Source organism: Sinohyriopsis cumingii, chromosome 5 (genome assembly GCF_028554795.1).
Source record: "Sinohyriopsis cumingii isolate HCF-2022 chromosome 5, ASM2855479v2, whole genome shotgun sequence".
Lineage (NCBI taxonomy): Eukaryota > Metazoa > Mollusca > Bivalvia > Unionida > Unionidae > Sinohyriopsis > Sinohyriopsis cumingii.
This window is the reverse complement of record NC_142965.1, coordinates 79839543-79866018: the sequence shown is the minus strand read 5'-3', so window position 1 is coordinate 79866018 and position 26476 is coordinate 79839543. Positions and strand designations below refer to the sequence as shown.

General features: G+C 39.4%; 1 long non-coding RNA gene across 1 annotated transcript in view; it reads right to left on the bottom strand.

The window, feature by feature from the left end:
* Positions 1-508: 508 nt before the first annotated feature.
* The window catches only part of LOC149799572 (uncharacterized), a 40299-nt gene continuing 14331 nt past the window's right edge, over positions 509-26476 (bottom strand). The window contains exons 2-3 of the long non-coding RNA XR_016421190.1: positions 5509-12457; positions 509-4429 (exon numbers count right to left, since the gene is read on the bottom strand). This is a non-coding gene — a long non-coding RNA (uncharacterized LOC149799572). The remainder of the gene's footprint in view (positions 4430-5508; positions 12458-26476) is intronic.

The following is a 26476-nucleotide window of genomic DNA, read 5'->3' as shown; positions in this document are numbered from 1 at the left end:
CGGATCAGCCCATCTGTTAGACTGTTTCCTAGCCACCCACATTGTCCCTGAAGGCTTTACGTCAGAATGCTATGTACCACGTTTGGCTGAAGTAGGATCATACGACCTTAATGTCAGGTGTGCTAATAAAAGGTATTCTATTAAAACGTCCAAGACCTCATCTTTAGCATCATCATGGGTTGCATCCCACTTCAACTATGTTCCCTCATTTTGTCGCTTCTTACGAAATGAAGGGAGAGGCATCAGACATCATTGCATAGCAAGAGGTTGTGGTGTTAGTGATGTGTATGTATACATTTATCTCGCTCTGCACATTATAGTTCATTTGAAAACATATCATGAATTTTCCTAATGCTCGGGTTCTTGAACTCTGTTAATTTGAACGGAGAAATTAGAAGTCAATAGCTACAGTTAATAGTTACAAGTTTTAGGCATGCATGCTAACGTTTTACATGACAATTATGATAAAGTCTCAGAACTGACATCTGCGAGCGCAGGTAGCTATTCCATTATTGAATATTGAAAGTTCGGCCATAAATTAGGACAAACGGAAAATATGAAATACAGTGTCGCAGTGTTTTATTTTTGACGATATATTAGAATAAATGTGAAATAGCTGGTATAGTATTATGCTATAATATGCTGTTATTTGGTCCAAATCTTTAAACAAACGTATATACAAAGATGTATTTTTTCATTTACAAGCAATACATCTTAAAGTGATAAGTGTAATGGCAGCCACCATCCTCATTGTTTTGAAGACTTGTACAGAAAACATGATGACATTATAATGGAAACCCCGGGGATGACCTTAAGGTGATAAGTGTAATGACGGCAACCACCCCATTGTTTTGACACTATAATGGAAATCGGGGGGAGACAGGAAAGGATGGACTGAATACTTAGTAATGGGTCAGAATTCACAAATGTTGTCCAGCTATTACTTACAATATTTGACAAAACTGATCCCGCTCCACAGGAGAAAGCAGGGAGTGGTTAACATATTTTACACCTTAATCACTTATACCTTGTTGTTACAAAGTGTACAATTTCATTGGCGAGAGGTTTTTCAGCAATTAAATCTATTAGTTAATGTTTTACACATTTTTAAATTTTGTGAGCCTTCATTTTATTCACAGAATACTGGCTAGCATGATTTTAGCAAAAAACTTTAAGTTGTCATGTGAAATTCGGCATTGATGATTATATAAAGATATAGACGACCCGATTCGATTTTCATGTTCTTCTAGGAATTATATGTTTTCACATTTTAGTTTTCCCAATTACCTTGTGTTAGCACTAGTGGGAAATACCTACTTTATAAAAACAAATCTTTATATTCTGAGATATTCATAAATGACCAAACTTAGAAGCAGGATGACTTCAGCTGCATATTTTGTCATGGAGTATTCAGAATTATGACATGTTTATCAGCTGTGTGGATTTTATTCTGTTCATTTTGAAATTAGTAAAATTTCTTTAGACTTTACGGAATGTTCTTAATGCTTTCGATCAATATAAATGAAATAAAGATACAGCTAGATAATGCTAGCCTGCATACAAAAGGATATTTTCATTTCCTAGGTTAATACCGGATCTATTTTATCGTGTGGTACAAAAACGTGATATTTTAACGAACGGTGTAGCCACGAGTTCCAATAAATCGTGTATGGTACCAGAAGATGAATTATATCCAATATTTTTTAGGAAAAGAAAATTTTATTTTTATTATATAACAAATGTGCTCCAAAATCGACGTTTAGAGAATTAAGCTCACTCTTTGGCACAACACCCTAATCCCCACCCTCTATTTGTAAGTTGACCTCACTTTAATAATCGTATACGTGACTTAGAGGTATTATTGGGATTTTTTTTATCTGTCGCAGTAAATTATATTCTTGTCATTTTGTAAACTATTTGACCCTATCCTGAAACATAGCCAGTCGTATTCAGCAATGCATCAGAGCGGATTTATCGTTGTCAAGGAAGTAAGGAGCAAAATCTTCAGAGAGACGCGATCAGCGTCTGGTCCAATTTCTTTTTCAAAGTGTTATTTATTTGCCTTTAATGTATGACAGTTTCTATTTATTAGTTCTAGCTCACAAAATACTCGTTTCTGTTGCTGCGGGAACAATATTTTGTACGCACAAATCAAGAGTCACGTGACATGATGAGAAATCTTATATTTTCACATGTGAAAATATAAGGACATATTTTTCACGTGTGAAAATATAGGAATGAAAATGTGAAAATTACTTCGACAACAAGTTTCTATATTTCACACTTCACTATACAATGAAATGCGATACTCCGAGAGAATATGAACTTTTTTCCACCCATGTTCTTACACAACGGTTACTGCACAAAGCCAAGGTTTGAAGCCGTTGTCCTACCTGTGAGGCATAGGTGAGATATAAGAATGACTTTTCCATCAATTCTGATAATGTTAACGTCATAGGTAAATTGATCTCAGTTTCTCTGATATCACTGTGTGTGCATATTCGATGGGTACATTCATCTTGGATGTTGCTATTCGTCACAGGCAACAGTAGATTACAGTAATATCATTTTCATACTCCATTGATAAGTTACGTCTTTTCTTTTAGTTCAGTTCCTCTGACACTGTTATGTTTAGAGTCACGAAATATGATGGATGTATTCTCTTGGAAGATACTACTGGCAGTGAAGACAAGTATCTTACAGTTACTGGTATGGATTTCACCAATTATGTTACATTTTTGTAATTAGCTCAGTTTCGCAGATACTGTTGTACAGACAAGAAATTTGATTGGTGTATATAATTGGGCAAGTGTAGGTCATAGTAACTCTTGCCGTTCTTGAGTGATTACATTTTTTTTCTGATTTAGCAGATTAATCGGGAGACAGATTGCGCTGATTCATGAACTTTGACAAGTATATTTATATTAAGAATATTAATAACCTCAATGCCGTACTATTAAGGTCACTGTGACCTACCTTTCTTGATGTATTAAACTTTGCATGTATTTTTGTAAGGCACAATTCAGCAGGTGAGTCATGAAATTCATCGGAACTCACGTGTTATTAGTATGCATTTTTGTGGAATTCTGGGTGAAATTTTGAGTATATGTTGTGCAATTTGAGTTGACACACTATGGAAGAACTTAAAAAAAAAAACAGTTTTTGCAACATCTTTGATTACATGCTGCCTGTCATGTCACTGGTTTAATAAAAATTTGTTTTCTCCTGACGGAATTGAAATGTGTGAAGCTGCATTATTGATTAGAAGCTATCTCTTGATTCAACAAGGCCGGCTCATTTTGAGGAACAAATCGTTTTGTTTGTTTGGGTTGTTTGTTGTTTGTTCTGTTATGTTTTGTTTATATTTTTAAGGGAATGCTACATGGATCAGGTTGTCCACACATTTTTGTGAGGGACAATTTTGCTTAAATAACAGTTTCATTTGAATTTAAGATCCGTCTTTCATTGTCATGTAGAAAATTGAATTTTACCATGAGAGCATTATTTGTTTCTTCATCCTTCGCTTGAACACATTGTTCACTACTTCCAAAAGATATTGTTATTAGAATCGGCCTGAGCTCAAAACCTCTTATATCATTCAACTGTAATTGCATTGAACCAATGTTTGAACAGTCTGGTTCATCCATGTATTTAGGATCTTTCGATTTTGTGCGGTATATTTCAAAGTTAGCAGATGACCGCGTAGAGGCATTGCAAACATATTGGATGGTGGTCTTTCCGAGAGTAAAGGTGTCCCCAGCTCGAATACAAATCTTGAAATTATCTTCACATTTGATGCCGTATGTGAAAGGCATTATTCTGGATATGATACTTGAGGTGTCGTGACCATATATTACGGCCCCTATGACTAAAGCTCGCGTTGCATCTTGGGGAATGATTACCGTTTTGCTAGGAAAAGCTTCCTGAACGGCCTTCTTAATAACATCTGATATTCCCCCGATCAAAAGGACCATGCTGACTTTAGGATGCTGCATTAGCACTTCCCTCATTTGTTGAATAATGTTTTTTGAATCCTCAAATAGTTCAGACATTAAAGAACCTCAAATACGCACTTTGTCTCTTTTTTTCGTCAACTGCCCTTCATAGATTGTACCTGATAATGTTTGCTCTAATGTTCGACCATTTTCTTTCAAAGTTTCAGTAAGTTCATAGAAAGATCTAAATAGAATTGTGTCTTCACCAGCACATTTCATCTTTTTCAAATCGAATTCCCGTTTTATGTCATAGTAATCAGTTTCTCTGTTCTGCTTAAAAGAAGAAATAAGACGTGTACCAAACACATTTTCAAGCAGGGTATCGAATGCAGCATCTACAGTTTTTTCACCCCATGGACACATACTAGGGGGGCTTAAATCTGTCAAATTTCCAGACTCTCCGACTTCACAGATGCTAATATCTGCTGTTTCACCTTGGAATATGAAATACGGATAATACATGTTTTGATGGAAAGAAACTGAGTGAATGAATATTTAACTGATTTAGTTAAGGTCAGTAAAATGACGAAACACACTGGAACGTGTAACTATATAAAATGAAAAGGTACCTTCATAGAATGGAAGATGCTTAATACAATCTTATCACAAGCGTTATAAATAAAATCACTTTTTTCAATAAGCTATCAGCGGAAATGTTAACATGACATTGAACATTACGGTTTCAATCAAAATGAGAGAGTCCCTTAAAGCCATATGAATAATGAATGTTATATTTTCTTAACATTGTTTTCATCTATTATTGTAAACAAACATTTCTTTTGGGATAAGGAGAATACATATGAAGATTCGCCGCTCTATTTTGATTTTATATAAAAAATTAAATGATTTATTGTTGCGAGAGCATGACGAAAATATAACAACATATAAGTGGTTGTTAACAGAACTTTTAAGTTCCAGAATTTAGTCAGAGGTTAGCAAAACATTTTTGGAAAGGCAATAGCTCTATCATAAAATGAAAATCAGTGTACAATAGAAAAAATGATATTATATTTTAGGGTATGTGTGTCTCCAATTGAAACAACTGGTGTAGAACTGTTGTTGTGCTCTGGTAAATTTCAAAACAAGAAAAAGAACAAAGCAAAATAACCAAAACAAAAAAGAAAATTAAAGCTGTTAACGTGTTGTATTTGATGTTGACAAATCAGGACGAATAACGTGACCCTTTCTAATAATGTGCAATTAGGCAATTTCTTCGAAAACGTTACTACATAGTACATAATTATACCAATGCGCATGGCCAAAACCAAATATGTATGTTTGAAATAAATACTGAAATTGCTTATATCTTAACTGGTATTGTGTGCCTGGAAAAAGGAAGCGTAATGAAACATCATGTTAGTTTCCCACAAATGATATAATTTTAAATCTGTGTAAGTATAAAATATTGTATAGAATGTCGTCAGCTGGAGCTCTAATTCCTTTTGGATTCTCTTTTTCAAACAGCTTGTAAAGTCGATCTTAATTTTGAAATAAGAATGTAGATATGGTTTACCTCTTAAATCAATTAGGATGAATTGAGCTCCCGGCTCAAAAGAAGATTCACCGCTTTTCACAGAGAAGGTCTTACAATAGATGGCGGCAGCTTCAGGCTCTGAAACTAAATCCAGCTGGTTGTTTGGAATTCCAGCCTTAAAATGGACATATTTGCTTTTAAGAATTAATGTACAGACCGGCACACATACATATACATTTCCATATATTAGACTGTGAAATATCTAACAATGACATAGGATCTCAAAAGGTAGAATCACATATGATTTGCTAAATCCAATCACTTGACCCTAAATATAGCAATCAAAACAATGTTTAGTTTATATTGTTATAGTCAAGATATTTTTATACGATTTTTCTAGACAAATATTATTGTTGTAGCAAAAATAGATTCTTCACACTAGGTTCCAGGATTCACACTAAAACTCTGTATAATTCCGCAATTGAGAAATCTCATTGACTTTTTGTCCACGAGTTCTTCATCAACTTCATCCAGTATACATCTAGATGTATCTTCTAATAATGCAGAGGGCAAGAGTCAAAGAATCAGAGAAACTCTTATCTGTTGTTTGGTTTACATTTCTTTTGAGTCAGTCTTGAGAATGGATTGGATTGTTATGTGAGTGTTTTTCACAGTAGAGAAGAGAGGTGTAACTTGGGTTTCAAATGAACGGCCAACTTGGTTTATATGTCAATGTCGATCTGCAAACGTTTCAAATACCTCACAATTAGTATGTTTTGATTAAAATAACATCAGATTTTTCTGATAACTATGAACTTCGGTGATTTTTTGGGTTGATATTGTTTGTTCGAGCCAGTTGGGTAGAATAAAACTAAATTCAAAATAATTATTTGCTGTTGAAACCAATCTTGGTTTGGGTACTGAAATTTGTGCACAAGAGCTGTCGCTTGTATTTGAATTTAATCTAAATATTTTAATAAATATCTTACACACGTCCATCCAAAAAAACATGTATTGGCTTTGGTTTATTATGTCTTTATTGTAGCATTATTATAATTTTTCTGTTTTCTGTCATCAGCAGATGAAAATTCCACCGAATCGACCCCGTGAGACCTAATGGCACTATAACTAAATATCACACTTAATGGTTTATACTCTTGACTGAGTGATGAATAGTATGAATAGTGCCTGATATAACACAGGACATGCCTAGCTAGATATTGACAGGCATTGTAAAGACTGTGTTGCGGACTGGTATTGAAATATACGTAAGACATTAAGATGGACAATACAACACTTAAGGCAATGACACTCGATGGAAATTTGCATAAGCATATGGCATGATCATATCCATTATAGAATTTAACATTAGATAATATTTACACACCTAGTTTAATATGGATGGGGTAGTATGATGCCCTGTAGAATTTTAACTTTCAGGAATGGTATTGCACCTTGCGGGAATAAAATCTTTATGGGACGGTCAATCACCCAAAAGGAATTTAGCTTGAGTGGTTTAAAGTACCCGTTAGGAACATGAGCGGTTTATGATACCTTATTGGTATTGGAAACGGTATAGCACTCTATGGAAATAGAAGATGATGAATCTAATTTCGGACGATTCATCTGAACAGTCTAGCATACATGATTTACTATCTGATACCCATACATGTACAAACTCATGAGTAAAATATACAGGGTATGTGATCTTTATAAGCACTAACTGTCTTACCGACAAGTACTAAATTTTAGTGACCAAACAACGTTGGGTAAGTGGCAGCAAAACATCACATACTAATGCACTTTCTTTCAGACCAAAACCAAGTTTTTCTGACCAACATAAGTCCTTGCTGACCAATACACAAATACGAACTCGTATTTAAGGGTGGGAACGAATAATTGAGTTAGGGCTAAGATCATTAAAACTAAACTTATACAGACCCATACACTGGTTACTGAAAAAGTGACATACATCCACAGAGACAAATAAACAGATGAGAGAAAGAATTGGTTAAGTGTAAGTAATTAACAATGTCCAATATACAATCACTTATATGAAGAGAAAAATGGAGATTCTTATATAATCACTAGCACATACACACATAGAATCACACATACTAAGGGCGAAATGATTAGCAGAGTATGATCATACCACACAATCACGCCTGATGAATGCAAGGTGTGGATATTACGTTTTATTTGTAATATACTCATGAACAAATTCGCAAATGTTTTAAAAGAGAGCCCTGATAAAACTTCCACTTTCCTTCAGTAGACATCATCAAATGTATATTTCATTGTACTTGACTGGAATGATCGACTTCACATCTGTTACAATTGTTTGTGGTCAGTGGTGTAATACATTTTATCATATTTGGAGCAAAATATTTAACATAGGCTTTATACTGTTCCGACCATCATACCAATAATGTTTCTTCGCCTCTTTATTCTTTTTATCTACATGTTTGCTTTGTGGTGGTTGTTGTAACTGTTACCGTTGTTGATCGTCTATTTCCATCGTAGAAGCCTAAGATTAGTTCGCTCGAATTTTTAATTTCAGTCGCACTATCAAACTCTTTCAAAATAGATCACGCTGACCCTGTTCTTAACGGATTCAAATAAATGAATGTACACAATTGTACAATTTAATGGGGTGGAAATGTCCCACCTCAATGCCTTGGTTTTAACAGAGGCTGGCAACTCTGACGGATCCTTTGTTATATGATGTAGATGTGTGGATCAATTCCGCAATGTGCTCTCTAAAGTCTCTATCAACTGGCGTTTTCTTGTGATAATGGTGCCATTAGACAGCACAACTGCAGTGGCAGTTGCCAATATTATGCCTTTCGTTTGATGTAAAACGGGGTCCCCTGCTACGTATTTTGTCGCAGGAAGTGTCATGTGTATTGTTGCTACTCAATTATCATGTGGATTTAAAAAGAGTCAATATATTCTTCTGAATAAAGATGGGTTCAAATGGTCTAATACACAAAGTGTGTCCATCAGCGGTAAGGTTCATCTTGGGGATGATGTAGTGATAAAACTGGACAAGGTTTTTGATCAGTAGTTCCGTTGAGGGCTAAATTACTCTCAAAGCTAATAAACATTCATTTAGGTAACTGACTCTGGAACGCATGATCATCGATCTTGAGTAATACCAAAAGTTTTGATTTTCACTCGTTATAAGGGACACTTTGAGGAGATTCTGCTCAGAGGCTAACCTCGATTCCTTCCAGAGATAAATCTTAAGCACGTGTCATGTACAATATTTACCCTTCGATGATATTTATTATGTTGTTAGCGTTGGTCATCTAATAGAAGACGGTGCTAATTTGATTCCGTATGAGAGGGACACCTGCTACCCTCAGCAAAATGTTGTATTGAAAGCAACATATCCAAGTTCAAACAATCCATCATTCGTAATGTATAACCTTCTTTGATTTTCCTTATAATCCGTCATTGTGATCTAGGTCATCATCCACAATCAAGGTTGATCAAGGTTGTGTCGTTGAAATTCCTTAGCGTGTCGAATTTCCACATCACATTAATCTAGATGGTGTGTGTTCAACGCTTCTTTTCAGCAAGTGAATACATTCTTAAGTTATGCTTGGCAATAGCAAGTATCCATGCTGTTGGTGATTACATTGTTGTTCAAGTACCAATCTATGAGCCACTCACTAGTGACTTTGACATACAGGTAGCTGTTATTCGGATCGGTGTGGTCTTTGGTTTACCCGTTCATTTTAAACTTGATGGGAGCTGATATCATAACTTGACATAATTCTACTGCGCTTATGTCATCCTCATCATCGTGAATGACATGGCAAACAGATAGGTGCACCTCTTTTACTTTTGAATGAAGTTGTAATAATATACCACATTTACATATAATTTTCGAAATCTGTAAGCCTCCCATTATTTTGCCGTGCCATGTGTGGTCTCATGTTCAATCAACGGACTCAACAGAGGTGTGATCTGACGCGTTTCTTGGAGTTCAGATGGATTGTTTGTGTCTGGATCAGTACATTCCCATATCCCTCCCCCCCCCCCACACACACACACATTCAGTGATGCTTGTTTGGAATTCTGTTTATCATTTTGCACATTTTGGATGAATAATTTTCCTCATGACAGAGTGTGATGTTTTCATTCATTCCTTTGGAGCTATATAGTTTCAAGACTGGGAAGACAGTGCAAAACACCGATTCGAATATACTCCTTGAACGATACAAGACCCAAGTCATAACAAACAATATGCATCCACTCCGTCGCTCGGTATATCACGTAAGACGACTCCTCGGGCCATCCCCTAAACTGCAGGGGCTACTTCTAGTTACACGGGATGCATATGTTGCAAGTCACTCAAGGCGAAGCTCTTGTAAAAGTTACGGATAAGTTACCTCTGGTGATTACAATATTTTGAGTTCTCCTTTTATGTTTATGTTCAAAATGTCAAAATAAGATTTGCTGTCAAGAAGAGAGTGAAGATGAACAAATACTTGTCTACGTGACTTGTTTTCTTCTTGATTATATCCAGTTTGGAGTAAATCACTCTCAGCAACGGTGTGAATGTGTTTCCCACGGTGTAGTATTCGGTGCTATCAGAGTACATACACACATACCTGAGTCCTTCGTTCATTTCCAAGGGGAAACAAACTTACTTGAAGACTCTGGTGTCGCTGTTTAAATCTTTGGAGTAAGCAGCAAAGGCAGTGTTTCTACCCAAACTAGCAAATAAAAATGTATACAATTTGATAGAAAGTGGTTTGGCGTCGAAAAATTCAGACGATGAGAGTTTTCATGGTAGATGATAGTCATACGCTTGTTGATTGTATTGAGTGATTCTTTAAACTGGCCATTGAAGAGAGTGAAAAGCATGTCGGCGAGATGTCGAGCATTAAATTTATATCCATATGAACTTTGTGCACATACGATCTGGCATTGGCTGCAATTGTGGCTGTGTTTTCTTTGTGCGTGTGTGCGTGTGTGTGTGTGTGTGTGAGAGAGAGAGAGTGAGAGAGAGAGAGAGAGAGGTTTCTGTTCATCTATACTTCAATATTTTCTTCCAGTATTTCGAGGACAAAAGCGTTTTATTCTTCGGTGCTAGATGAATGATTTTTACCAAACCTGTTACTCATTTACTCACTGAGTTTTGCTTTCTATTTGTATAAACAGAGATAATTTCGTCCAGAAACATCATAACTTGTTGGTAAGAAACACATTCATGAAACTGTCGTTGGCAACAATCAGATACAATAGAGTAATCATAGTTCGATCCTTCTTGTTGATCACTTGAGTTTTAAAGACTACTTTCGAAATGTTCCATGAGATTGCTGAAACTTTGCTTCTTTTTTTGTTGTGCCTAAAGTTTACGTTGCTGCTCCTGTTCGTATATTTCAATGATTGTTTGGGAAGAAGATAGCCCATACAACTGCTGAGTAAAATGATCCACGGTTTCTTTGTACATTGTTGCAAAGTCAAGTTCCAATAGCATCTCCAGTCATAAAATATATCACGTAGATCTGATAGAAAAAGACTTCAATTTTTTGCGACACATTTCCAACACAACAGGCATTGTTTGTTTGGGACTATTAGATTACAGTCCCCCAGGATGTTATATCGTCCATCGCAATTATTGACGGAAGAAAACCCAGATAGAAAGAAAAATGTTGTGCTGATGAATTTTGCACGTAAAAATGAAATCATTACATATCATCGCTAAACAGTACCTCATTACCAGCCTGCCTCATGAACTGTTTCGCGCCATCATCCCAGATAGCTGGAGTTGTAATGATCCAGTGAATGTCAGTTGTATTTATATCAGGAACAGTCACTCGCAAACTGTTTAACAGATGTGTTTTCATATACTTGATCGCCTCAGCGAACACTTTCATCGCTTGCATTTCATGTCCTTGATTATCTTTTAACTTCATTTCTTGTCCGATTTTCTGATTGCATCATCAAAACAGAAAAAAAACATATCAATTTAGTAACTCATGGTATTACATGACTATCTTTGAATACAACAAACGGATTTATGAGAATATGACATTGACTCGATAAAATATGATTCACGCACTCGTTCCAATCTGCTAAATGTCTTGAACAAAATGAGTGCCTTACGCAACTGTGTCTTGGAAAGGTTCCCGTCACCCACTTTAATTTATTAAATAATAAATGAATCAAATCGAATAGGTCCAACACACAAAAACTTTCTGTATGACTTCAAAAGATAATTATTATTTTCAAATGCATGGTTATTATCGGTCTTTACTCTCGTCAAAGACCACAATCTAATTTTATTATTTTTAGCAATGCTCATGTCTAAAGGAGTCGGTGGAAAAAGTGACTACGTAGCATCATCTCGAAATCTCATTGCACATTTCAAGCCGTAATTCTAAAACTCGTCCTAGTAATAAAGAATAACCGAGCAAATGAACCGGAAAAGACTCGAAATTATCTTGACTAAGTGGTTTTCTAACTCATCCTACTGATGCTGTTATTCTGCATTACCTCATTGGGAGTATCATTTCAACATAAATTCAGTTTAATCAAGTCTCCTTCTGACGAAGAGAAAAGAGAGAGAGAGAGAGAGAGATCATACCGTTTGTCCCTGAAGTTTTGTCTTGAATCTCGAAAAATAGAACCAATCAACATGAGCATCTTCCAAAGCTAATTCTGCGTATTAATCTTCCGCTTTATAACGAAAGGAATGAAAGTCTCTATTCGGCTTGAAAAGGATGGTTGTCGGCGTTTTGTCGGTCACCAGTCCCTTCCCTCTGTCCGAGTTCCATGTCGTGGTATATATATTACGAGGGTCTTTCATGAAGTCGAGAAGGAACGAGTATGCGCATCCTGAGTATGTGGTTCCATAGTCAATGGCTGCCACAACAAGTTTTCTGGGAATGGAGGACGTTGTCTCTCGTTCAAATCTCGGGGTGCTTCTGGCTGCTCTTCCTCTTTCTCTTGCTGGTCGCATATCGTATGACTACAAAATTTACTACCAGGTATAATGTTTAATTTCACGAGAGAGAGAGAGAGAGAGATAGTCACTCGCACGCACCAAAACAACAACAAAATAAAAAAAACAAGCATCAAACAATATTGCTTGAAGAACAAACGTTGAAATAGCGCGATCTTGATAATACTATATGCTGTATTTTGTACTCAAGAAATGAACTGAATTTAATGAATACATATCGTTTGTTAATTTTAATTTTGATAAATGTTATTTCAATTGCAACCTCTTATCACCAAATGTAGTTGCTAATACTATTAAATTATGTAGGATTTACATTAAAAGAATATACTATTCTATAGGGCAATCATACAATGGGTATAAAAAATTGGTACCAAGGTACTTGTATTCCAAACCCATGCCTCTAAATGCAAAATATTGAAATTCTGACAGCTGAATAATGCGAGTAATCCAGTATTTGATATATCCACAAATATAAAATAAAAAATAAATAAATGGAAGATAAAGCAATTTTTTCGATTCGATGAAATGTCAATATATGGCGCAAGATCAAAGTTAGGATAATGATGGTTAACATTCCTTTGAAAATGTTAGATGGTGTAGACAGTATATAACACATATAACGGAAAGAGTATTTATGTAAGATGTTGTAGACACACATAAATAAAGATGCTACAAAATGAAGATGGGGACATACATATTCATCGTGAAGGAGAACGTTTCATATTAATCATATGACAGACGTGAAGAAAACTAACTGATATTTTTATTTTATCAAATAATGCAAACAGCGATGCAGAAAGTGGAGGGAACTGTGTCCGAGTATCCGATTGCCTGTAGTTCGAAATATCTAGTAGATGTGGAGGGAGTAGTAGAAAATAAATTTGATGATGTAGGAAGCAACGGAAGCGCGTTGAAACTTTTCATACCGCAATAAATTATGAAACACAGTTGCGTAAAGTTGTGGAATTTATTATTACAACAGTTGACACTAAAGTAGATGCTCCTATGGCTATGTTTTAAGTAAATGCATAAGAATATATAAGTTTGAACGATATGTGTATAAGATAGTGTACAGTGTCTTATGAGTGACAATAGGGTGCCTACAACTTTGGCGCAGTCAAGCGCTTATAAATCAAAGGGTTTAATTCGATATTTGCGTCCACATATTCACTTTTCTTCATCATCGGTTCTTATATTCATAACAGAACATGTCTGAGTTTAGAAGTGCAAGTATTTTATTCCACTATATAGAAGGGTAATCATCTAATTCCATGATACAGCTAACACAAGAATTCCAAATATTGCATGGTTTTCCTTTGGTTGTGCTACAAAAGGAGATTAAATCAAATCATTAATACCAAATAGTAAGTATCCAGTATTTTTTGTTTCTCTGTGAGCATACACTTTTGTCAGTCAACCGCGTGGTCCTCATCAGTATAATAGTATACTTCTCACTTTAATATGTGTATTTTTTTATTTTTCAGTGTGAAACAATCATGGGGAAAACTGAAGCAAACCTGATCTCCTTTTCATATTTTTTAACTCATCAAATGCATGTGCATATATCATTATTATTACAATGGTTAAAAATAACAGATAAAATTTTCTTCTGTTTACACTCCTCGTATGCTGGAATGTTTTTACCCGTATTTAAAATGCAAAGAATATTAACTATTAGCACGTAAAAGGTTTTGAAATATGACTTTTCTGCATAAGGAATGTAACGTTTGCATAAGCATATCACATATGAAAATGATTTGTTCAAATATTCATCATCTATGGAAATATTTCTGATATCCACTTTGCACATGATCATATTGTAAACTGTTTTCATCTATCTTCTACTCCAGGTCCTCGGGTGGCCGAAGTGGTCTTCGTCGCTCGCTTTTACAGATCAGCTGCATCTCACCTCTGTCATTGTGGCTTCGAGTCTTAGGCTCGGCCAACGTTGGTATGTGAGAAAGATTGCCAGTAGCTTCCCGTGGGTCGGTGGTTCTTTCTGAGTTTTTTTTTTTCTCGTTCTTCCACCACAAGATATATTGGTCACCATGTATGGTCTAACATGTGCTAAAAAATGGTGTCAAACACACAAAAACAACTACCTTCCACTCCGAATGGAGAAATAAACACTTTGATCCAGTTTTCGTTAGTGTTAATGTAATACTCGTGTAATTTCATATTATTTTTCACCAGTGCGATCCAATTATTCATATTTAAGTTTTTATTCTGCTTGCAGCTTATCGTGAAACCTGTGTTTTACACGCAATTCAAATTTGGGCACATATTTAAACTTCTGTGTGTATTTGGGCTTTGGTTTTCCACTCAAGGGCTCTCATATTCATATTTTTCCGACTTCTTCCATATTTGGTGATATTCGTGAAAAATGTCTTTTTAGTTTCCTGAATGTGTTTACCAATAGGAGTGAATTCCATTGTTGCCGCAATTCTGACTCATCAGGGTCCAAAAAAGATCACATGAACAAGCAAACAAACCCTCTCCATCCAAATTTTCCAACAGTCAAACGTTCGTTGAATTTAGTAGCATAGTAGACTAGTTACTACCGACATCCTAAATCACGAAACATAGTATGATATACTCACTAGTAGTGAAGGGGGGCACTTTACGGTCAATGGGAATTAGCATTACAAGACCCCTTGGGCAAGATTACCGTCAAGGGAAAATTAACATGGAGAAAAATCGTGGGTAAGATTACCGTCAAGGGAAATTAACATGGAGAAAGAAAAAATCGTGGGGCACTTTAGCGTCAAAGGAAATTAAACAGGGTGGGCCTTTATAGCGTCAAGGGCTTTTACTAAAGTGGGCCTTTATAGCGTCAAGGGAAATTGAACATGGGATTTTTATATATTTTTTTTAAAAAAAGGGGTAGGCAATTCAAAGACTATCTCTTTTCGAGAAATATGGCTGGCCCTGAAAAGGGCCTTTGGGTTTATGTTAATGTATTCATAAACATAAATGGCACCGCATTGGTCTTCTTCTTCTCCTTAGGCTGCGTCTTACTGTTGGTCCGTACATCAGCACTCTTTTCAGGCATCCTTGTCTTTCGACGTAGATCCTACGTATCCACAGGCTGGTGTTTGTCCTGTGGACAACGGTCCACTTCGATCGGACATACATGAGCAAGTCTGTCCGAAACATCATGGAAGACACAAGGGTGGATGACTCAACTGTAGTCCACATCTTGAAGCGACGAGAACAGGTGAATCAATGCATTGAACGGCGCTTATTTATAGGGACAGGAAGGATTGAAACGGATTGAGTTCATTCACCAATCCGAACACGCGTTACAGAATTCAGTCAGCCCGCATCCAATCCGAAGAGAGCAGTCTGTGACGTCACGTAGTCAATATAGATTCGCTAGCGCTTGTGTGCAGTCAATCTATGCGACAGTGATTCAACATGACGGAAACTCAGAAAACGATCCATTGGGGTGCACCAGCAGGGGAGACTGCCCAAGGGAACTCGGACTTACTTTCAGAAGAAGTGAATTGGGATTTTGTGGATTTTCTCTCCTCGCAAGAATTTGTTCCGGAACCTTCGTTACCTTCTTCATTATCGCAAGTGGAGAATTTTAGACAGAGACAGAAAGAAGAATTGGAGAAATTTATGCAACGACAAAAGGAAGCGGAACAAGCTTTTCTCCTACAGCAACAGCAACAAGAAGAAGAGGTAAGAAAAAAACAACAGCAGCAACAGCAAGAAGAAGTAGCAGCAAAGAAACAAGAGGGTGAAAATCAAACGGCCACGGTACTGTTGGACATTTTAGCGGAGTTAAGAAGTCTGAAACAAATGTATCAGACTTCTTTATCACGACCGAAGAGAATACGACCTTCCCGAGCTAAACACGTCAACCCTGTGACTAAGCCTACCGTACCACCCTTAGTGATTTCAACCCAATCATTATCATCATCAACATTACGCAGTCCAGAAGTAGGCCTTGGCCGTGGCAAAGGCATAAGGCAGTTAAAGTTGATTGCTTAAACTCACCCCTTCACCATGAAGAAAAAAAGGCCCTTTTCAGGGCCACCCACATTTCTCGAAAAGAAATACAATTTCAATTTGCCAATAACTCAAAAAACCCCACCCATTTTACCCTTATAGTACGTGTCTGTGTATGAGTGCGTGAGTGTAGCTTCTTATTTTAAAATCATAACTCAAAGACACTTACCTTATATCATTCATTTATTCTTTTCTCCATTTTTTACAATTCAATTCACAATTCACAACACAACACTTTAATTAAAAGTTCATTGACTTCTTCTTTCTCCTTGTTTAGTCTCTCTGTTTTTTGAATTTCTTCACCGTCTTTTCCTCATTTTCTTCCCTTCTTCTTTTCTTCTTCTCCTGTTTCTTTGCCTCTTGTAAATAGAATTGTCTTTTTTCTTCCTCTTCTTCCTCTGAAGAATCCCTCTCTTCTTTCGAAGAATCCCTCTCTTCTTCTGAAGAATCCTTCTTTTCTTCTGACTCCTCTTGTTTCTTTTTTGGGCAATCTGGAGACCAATGTCCTTTTTCTTTACAATAATAACAGGTATCTTGACTTTTGTCTTTTTTAGTCCCTGTTTTTGTTCTTTTTTCACGGTCTGGACACTCTGAAGACCAATGCCCTTTCTTCTGACAGATATAGCAAGTATCTTGACTTTTATCTCTAAAGGAAGGAGAGTAGTCCGTAGGCTGGTCTGAAGAGAATTTTCTAATGACCCCTCGCAAAGCTCTGACGAAACGTTCCATCTGGTTAGTCTCTTCCATCGTTGTGCTCGGCTTGAGAGTGAAATGAATAGTGAAAGGACAAGACACACACCCTTTTATATACGCTGGTCTGCCATGACTATAAAGTAGTTTATGGTGTTTGAACTTGAGTCATTTGACTTTTTGCTTTCAAGATGAAACGATCCCATTCATTCGAGAAGAAAGAAGAAGAAGAAAGAAGTAAGAGGCAGAAACGTGATCTATCGCCTCGTACCAGGGCTGAAATCTTGGCACAAATTCATGCCAGTGATTTTGAAGAGGACATGAGTGAACCAGAATCCGAACCCTCTAAACCAAGTTCACCACCCTTAGTCAACCCTGAAAAGTACTATTCCATTCGAGAGACGGAAAAGCGCTCCTCTAGAAAATTTAGAACCACGGCCTACAAATACACGGTGAAGTTTAAAGATTTCAAGGCTGAAGTGCCGTTAGAGAAAGCAGAAGTGTTCATCACTGGGGTGTGGGATTCTTTGCTCACTTCACTCAAGCAACAATGTCAACCCAAAGAAGACGATCGCTTGAGACTTTCCATACAACACGACGGTTTGAAATCCCCTGTTTGGATCGAGTTTAGCACCCCGGCAGAATTGACTGCTTCCAAAGTCATGGACAAGATTCAACACGTGCAACAATCTAATGACCAGTTTGACATCACCGATGGTAAAGCCACACTGGATATGACCCACGTCTCTCCTCCTCAAGGGACTGGACGCAAAAAGATGTTATTGGTGGACGACCTTCGCAACACCAAAAAGAGTCTCGTCCGAATTCGCAACCCTCATGACCAGATGTGTTTAGCCCGTGCCATCGTGGTGGGACGAACCTATGCCAACAAGAACGACACGGTAGAATGGAAAAGAACCTGGAACACTATTCAACAATCCGACCGAGCCAAACAACGAAACGAAGCAGAACTCCTGTTGCAACAAGCTGGCCTGTCCAAAGACACACCCTGTGGCATTCCTGAGATGCAAAAATTGCAAGATGTCCTAGCTCCACGATACACCTTGAAAGTGCACCCTCAAGAAGTGCGCGGACCTCTATTGTTTCGAGGGCAAGACTTTAAGGACGGAAAATACATTCACGTCTATTATCACGATGACCATTTCGATACGATTACCACTATCACTGGATTCCTGGGATACAGTTATTACTGTGAGAAATGTGACCATGGTTATAACAATCGAGAGCAACACAAGCATTGTGGATCGAAATGCACAGGATGTTTGGCCTCTTCACCCTGTCTGAGCGAAGAACCAGTGCCTTGTTCAACTTGTCTGCGCACGTTTGTCAGCCCTACCTGTTACCAACAACATCTGAAGACGCAAGGTTCACAGAAGAAATGTGCTTGTCAACTGCTGAGATTGTGCTCTACGTGTGAACAAGTCATACGTACCAATAATACCAAGGCACACGTATGTTCAGGAAAGAAAAAATGTCACATTTGTCACCACATCGTGGACTTGGAACACCAATGTTACGTGCAAAAATACCAACCCCCACCAGAGAAAGAGGACGGTCACAAGAAGAAAGGCAATTTCATCTTTTTCGATTTCGAATGCATGCAAGAGACCGGCATTCACATCCCTAATTTCTGCGTGGCTCATCGAGCGTGCGAGAAGTGCATTCAAGAACCTATCTTCAGTCATTGCCCTCACTGCAGCAAGATTCCTGGAGGGCGTGAAAAAATCTTTCGGGGACCGAACACGTTAGCCGATTTTGCCCAATGGGTCTTAGACCCCATCGACAAGACGTGGAGCCAAGAGGACATCGAACGTTACGGAGATTGTCATCGTCATGCCACGGTGATGGCTCACAATTTCTCCGGATACGATGGACAGTTTCTTTTGAGGTACTATACGGAACAAGGCACCGAGCGTCCTAAAGTGACTTTGAACGGAGCCAAAATCATTTTCATGCAAGTGGGACAAGTGCAGTTTAAAGATTCGATGAGCTATTTGGCCATGCCTTTGAGTCGAATGCCTAAAACGTTTGGAATGACAGAAATGGCTAAAGGGTACTTTCCACACTTTTTCAATACGGAAGCCAATCAACACGCCGTTCTACCCCATTTGCCTGAGGCTCACTATTACGACCCCGACAACATGCGTACCGAACAACGAGAAGCTTTCTACGCTTGGTACCAGGCTCACGCCTCGGACCCTTTCGACTTTCAGGAAGAAATGCTAAAGTATTGTCGTTCCGACGTGGACATTTTACGGCGTTGCTGTGGAAAATTTCGAGAACTGTTCATGGAACACGGAGGGGTCGATCCTTTGAAAGAAGCTTGCACCATTGCCAAAGCGTGTTCCTTAGTGTATCGACAACGATTCATGCCTGAAAACACCGTGGCTGTCATCAGCCCTCAAACGACCCACTATGTCAAACGTCAATACTCGGTGAAAGCCCTACGCTGGTTACATTACTTGTGCGACAAGGAAGACAAGTGGATTCAGCATGCCCGCAACGGAGGGGGCGAAAAGACCATCGGAACGTATTCGGTCGATGGCTGGGACTTAGAAAACCCCAAGATCGTGTACGAGTTTAACGGTTGCTTATTTCACGGATGTCCCGTCTGTTACCCTGACCGTGGCACTAAAAATCAGTTTTTACAACGAACCATGGAAGACTTGTACCAGGACACTTGTCAGCGACGCCTAAAGTTAGAACAGCAAGGATACCAAGTGGTGGAAATGTGGGAACACGAGTACGATCACCGTATGAAAACCGATCCCGAGTTTAAACGCCTCGTGGAAAGTTACCAGTTCATGGACCCGCTGAACCCGAGGGATAGTTTGTACGGAGGAAGGACCAATGCCACCTGTTTGCTGTACCAAGCCGACGAAGAGAAAGGAGAAGAAATCAAATACTTGGACGTGTGTTCGCTGTATCCCTACGTGTGCAAATATTGTCGCTTTCCTGTAGGCCACCCGCAATTGCTGACGGAACACATCGACCTGGTCAACATTCGACAATACGAAGGCTTGATCAAGTGTAAAGTTTTGCCTCCCACGAACCTATACCATCCCGTCTTACCTCACCATTGTCAAGGCAAACTGATGTTTCCCTTGTGCCGTACTTGTGCCGAAACGTGCAACCAAGACCAACCTTGTCAGCACACCCAAGAAGAACGGGCCTTGACGGGAACCTGGGTCAGCGTGGAATTGTTCAAAGCTCTGGACATGGGATACCAACTGTTAGAAGTGTACGAAATTTGCCACTTTCCCAAGACACAACAATACCGCAAGGGTGACCCCACGCAGAAAGGCATTTTCGCAGACTACGTGGATGCCTTTTTGAAACTGAAGCAAGAAGCCAGTGGCTATCCTTCCTGGTGTCACACTCCCGAAGACCAAATACAATTCAAAGAGAAATACTACGAACAAGAAGGCATCACTTTAGACCACATCGAGAAAAACGAAGGCAGGCGATCGTTTGCCAAAGTGATGTTAAATTGCTTGTGGGGTAAAATGGCACAACGACCGTGTTTACCCAAGACGGAATATTTGACAGAACCTTCCCGCTACTTCCAGATGATTCACGACAAAACCAAATACATGAAACACGTGGACGTCGTTCGAGAGAATTTGATCTTGGTCAATTACGAAGAAGATCTGGACTTTGTACAAGACGACCCTTTTGGAAATGTCATCATTGCGGCTTACGTGACAGCCCATGCTCGCTTAAAATTGTACGAAGCTTTAGAACTGTTAGAAGAACGTGTCCTGTACTTTGACACGGACAGTTGCATTTACATCCATCACCCGATTCAACATCACCCTAACATCGAAGGAGACCGTTTAGGAGCCTGGACAGACGAGCATCCCGACGACAAGATTCTAAGTTTCGTCAGTGGCGGTCCCAAAAATTACGGCTACGAATACCGTGACAAACAAGGAGAAGTGCACACGACGTGCAAAGTGAAAGGACTGACTCTGAATTATCGTACCAGTCGAGTGGTCAACTTTGGGGTATTGAAAGAAGCCTTGCAATCGGGAGAGGATGGAAACTTTAAAGTGACCACTCACCAACCGAACAAGATTGTACGTTTATCCACTCACCACATCGTCAGTCGACCTTTGGAAAAAGTTTATCAAATCGTGTACCAGAAGCGAGTTCGACTTCCCAATCATTTCACCTTACCGTATGGACACGTTGGTATAAAACATTGGTTGTAAGAGGATAGCCACTCACCAGAAAGATGACTTCGCCACAGCAAGAATCGAGTGAGAAACCCGATGAGAACTCCAAGTTCAAACCCTACCATTTTTCAGTCTTCTTACCTGACTATTGTGATTGTGCCCGTCGATTGGACACGTTTCAGAAATGGCCTGCGGATAGGGAAGGATTACCTTCTTCGCATGTTTTAGCTAGAACAGGATTTGTCTACTTGGGACCTGAGTCAGGATTGGGATACGAGGTACAGTGTTTCGCTTGTGGACTGAAGTTACGAATGGATCTATGTATCTATAAAGATTCAGCTATTCTGGAACATACTCGATGGTCTCCGCACTGCCCTTACCTTTATATGGCCTTTCCACCCATTACACTACGGTACAATGTTGACGGTACCTTAGAGACGGTACCTTCCGAAACAAGACATAAAAAACGTAAAAAAGGAAAGATGTACAAGCTGGAGACTGCATTGCGACTAGTATAAAAAGGGGGCTATGGTCAAGATCGATAGTTCATTGTGACTACCAAGACCGAGCGAACAAGATGAATACTTTGAAAAAGACATCGTTCCAGTTTGGGGATTGTAAAAAAGTTGTATCTTCCTCTAGTGTGACTAATATTGGATGGATAAGACCCATGCATTGCGACGGAAAATGTCCGGAAGGAAACTGCGATTGTCCATGTGGTTACCATTGTAATTGCGTAACGGAGTTTGCAGACGAGTGCGATTGTGAGCCTTGCGATGGATACGATGCTGTACCTTGTGACCTGAGCGATGCCGTAAAGCATCATGGGAACTTTGTTCTCACTGCCCCTATCATGGAAAGTGATGCTGTGCGTGTCAAACCTGAGGGATGCGAAAGCGATGCCGCTCGTCCTCTTAGACATTTTACCGGGTTTAAAGGGGAATGTCGACCTTCACGTTTACCTCCCTACGGATGTCATCCAGCCCTGAGCAAACTCCTACCCATGTCACTCAACCCTCATCGAAACGAACCTGTGAAAGACGAATATTCGTTTCCTGTGCGTTTGTCGGAATACTGCGACTTTGAAAATCGTCTTCAATCGTTCAAAGGAAAATGGCCTAAGTATCTGGGAGGACCGACCCCCGAAGAATTAGCCAGAGCCGGATTTTTCTACTTGGGTGAAGGAGATAAAGTCAGGTGCTTCAGTTGCGATGTGACACTTCACCACTGGGAACCGCAAGATTCGGCCTACGTAGAACATGCTAGATGGTCACCGAATTGTCATTACTTACCCTTAGTGGGACCGAGACATTGAAGTAACTTCTTACCATAATAATCTGTTCATGAATACTTTACAAGAGAACATTCGTGCTTTGCCTGTGGAGTTGAGAGAACGCATTTACCGAGAGCTGGTCAAAATACAAGTGAAACGTAAAGAACAATTGCATCCGTTACGTCACCGGTGTTTGAACCACTGGTACCTGAAGGCTATACAAGGATTGATTCAATTGAAAGTGTTCCATCGGACAGACATTGATCAACGATCCTCTAGTTTTAAAAAGGATTGGTTTGGTATGGACGATTGTAGTTACATCATTGTAAACGTACTGCATCGAATTCCAGAGGAAGAGTTAACGAATTACCAACATCTTGAACACAATGTCAACTTAGTGAAAGAGGAAACTTCTGAACGAATTGTAATGTGTAGATTAGTGATTCAACGATTTAAATTTGACACTGAAGTGAAACAATGTTTGTGCAAAGAGTACATTTCTTGTGTCAGACCAAAGAGGATTTAGTATGACCTATTCATGGATACTTTGCTAGAGAACATTCGTGCTTTGCCTGTGGAGTTGAGAGAACGCATTTACCGAGAGCTGGTGAAAATACAAGTCAAACGTAAAGAACAATTGCATCCGTTACGTCACCAGATCTTTAACCACTGGTACCTGAATGGTATAAGAGAACTGATTCGTCAGAAATTGTTTCAGTGGTCAGACCTTGTTCAACACTTTGAGTTAGTGAATGATCGAAATGTTCATTATTTTGGTTACTTCGAGATTCACCTACAGCAATACATTGAGGAAGACAAGTTAAAGGATTATCAACATATTTTACGTGGAATCTACTTAGAGGAAGAGGAAACTTCTAAACGAACTCTGAAGTTTCGGTTACAGTATGCAAGATTTAGATTCCCTACTGGAGAACAAAGATCTCTGGCTAGAAAGTACGTGTATTGTTTCCGAAACAAAGAGACTATAAAAACAGGCTGCCATGCCACGACTTATGTCACATGTCATCCAACAGATTCCGTGGAAGGAACTCAATGACCATATTCAAACCGTGGATCATTACCATCGATTATTACAAGAACTGTATCCATTCAATTTGGGACGACAAGTGGTGTGTGTCTTAGTGACTTGTTTTTTGGGATTTCGTTTACCAGCCGATTCTTTGTGGACTCTTTACGATCAGTACTTACCACCTCCATGGCCTTAAATGGTCACGAAAAACTCCTTTTGCTCAAAGCCTTGCGTTTTCATCTGGATACTTCTCGACCTCTACGGGAAAAAAAGATTCGTCAACTTTTAGCTACCCAAGACGTGTATGACGATGTGTGTGTAGCTTGTGACTTACACCCTCATTGGACAGATGTTCGTGACTGGAAAAAGGGGGGTTTTGAGGCTTGGACCCAAGAAGTGGCCCAGTATGCACAAGAGTTGTTCAAGGAAAAAAGTTACTTTTCAACCTGTGTTAGTGACGGTGCCAGAAGAACCCGTCACCGAGAACAACCACTCGCTTCAGGACAGGACTGTCATGGACATTCCTGAAAGGTCATTCCGGGAGGACACTTGTGTGACAATACCTCATGTAGAGACTGTAAGAACATTACACACTGTCCCTAGGACATCTTGGTTACCCAAAACATGTTGTACAGACACTTGTTTATATTCCACTTTGATCGCTTTGCTGTGTTTTATATTCCTGTACATCACTATTTGGGTTGTATGTATTTTTGTCTTTCGTGTTCATATTTGAAACATTCAATAAACGTGTTCTGAAAAAAGTATATAAACTCTTGTCTTGTTTGTTTTTCGTGTCACAAGTGACATTTCTCACACCATGGCTACCTCTGCTGTCTCTGCTCCCTCTTCCTCTACTGTCAAAGTCATCGACGAACACTTAGATCGTGCCAGTTGGGAGGCTTTGTATCTTCGCCATCCCTTTAACATGCTCATTGCTGGACCTAGCGGTTCTGGCAAAACCGAATTCGTCAAACGTTTGATCGAACATAAACATCATTTGATCGATCGGCCCCCTCAACGGATCGTGTGGTGTTACAAAGAGTGGCAATCGGCGTACAGCCTCTTGCGAGAAAGTCAAGGCGATTCCATCGTGTTTGTGGAAGGCATTCCTAAAGAAGACGACGGCATCGTCTCTGACTCCCGTCAAACCCATTTGGTCATTTTCGACGACATGTTAGGAGAAGACGAAGAAGAAATTAAATTGTGGTTCACGCGCAAAGGGCATCACCGTAATGCCAGTGTCATTTACATCACCCAAAATTTGTTTCAACAAAGTAAAGCCCATCGCACCATCAGTCTCAATGCGCATTACGTGGTCTTGTTTAAAAGCCCTCGAGATAAATCGCAAGTGCAAGTCTTAGCCAAACAGTTAGGAACGCCTTGGCTGACTCAGGCGTACGACGATGCCACTCAAACGCCACACGCCTATTTACTCGTCGATTTGAAACCTACGACTCCCGAGGATTTGCGATTTCGTACCCACTTGTTTCACCACTGGTGCCAAGACGGAGGGCCTGTCCTGTACACGTCTCCGTCCTCGACTTCATTTCACTCCCCATGAAAAAATCTATAAAAACCTCAGACCCTTTTTCGTCTGTCTCACACAGTGTGAACATGACGTCCCTTCAGTCGCATCTTCCCGTCAAATTGATTCGTGCCTTGCATGGCATCAGTCGAGAAAAAGATCCACAAACACGAGCCCGTGTCTTAGAAGCTAGTCTCAAAGAAGTCTTACGATGGTTCACGGTGACGGCACGTCAATTACTCCAAGGAATCATTCAGATTCCTCATCAAACCCAACGCTTTTTCGATCGAAACAAAGTCGCTTTGGTCCAACTGGCCGATCCCCGCATCGACACTCAAACCAAAAAACAAATCATTTTGAAACCTGGAGGGAGCGGTACTCTAGGAGGGGTCATCATTCGCTCACTCTTAAGATGGGATCCTAATGCCCCCAAAGTTATCCCTAAGACGAAAGTCCAACGAAGCCCCAAGAAGAAAAAGACCAAGTCCCCAAAGAGAAGAACTTCTCCAGTGGCGGGACCCTCCTCTTACCAGACACCACCCCGGAAAAAGAAAAGAAGCCCCCAGAAAAAGAAACAGAGAAAAAGTCCTCAGAAAAAGAAAAGTCCACAGAAGAAAACTAGTCGCAAGAGAGGCACTGCGGCCAGGACGCAGCCTTACACTCGCAAACCACGACCTGCCACGGCAGTGACTGCGTCTCCAGCATCCTCACGTTCATCCACTTCTCCGTTGATGACACCCAGAACTGAAGAGTACTTGGAGACGTTGATTACACCAAGAACATCTCCGTTGATGACCCCCAAAAGAACTTCCCCAGTGGCAGGACCTTCCAATTTAGTGGCAGTGGCTGCTGCTCACAAAGTACCTTCTCCCAAAATCAAAGTCCAAGAAAGATCGGGCATGTTACAAAGTTTACTGGATTTGTCCAAGCAAGAACTGGCTCGATTTAGTCCGTTGCGTACCCCTGCACGACGTGTCATGCCTGTCATGAAGTTGATACGCCGTAAAGACAATCAGTGGCGACGCGTTCCAGTATAAAAAAGGCCTGTGACCAAGTAGGGTATCAGTGTTCTTTTGGTGCTCCTGAAGACTCAAAGATGTCACCCTCCAGAAAACCCCAAGGAAAGAAAAGGAAAGGACTGCCACCACGTTTAGCCAAACATGGGGACCTGTTATCTGTCCTGTCCAAAGCTTCTCCACCCCTACGAAAAAAACTCATTCAAACGGCCTCCAAAGAGGTCATCGATACCGTGTTCGAATGTTGTTTGAACGTTTTGAAAGGCACGATC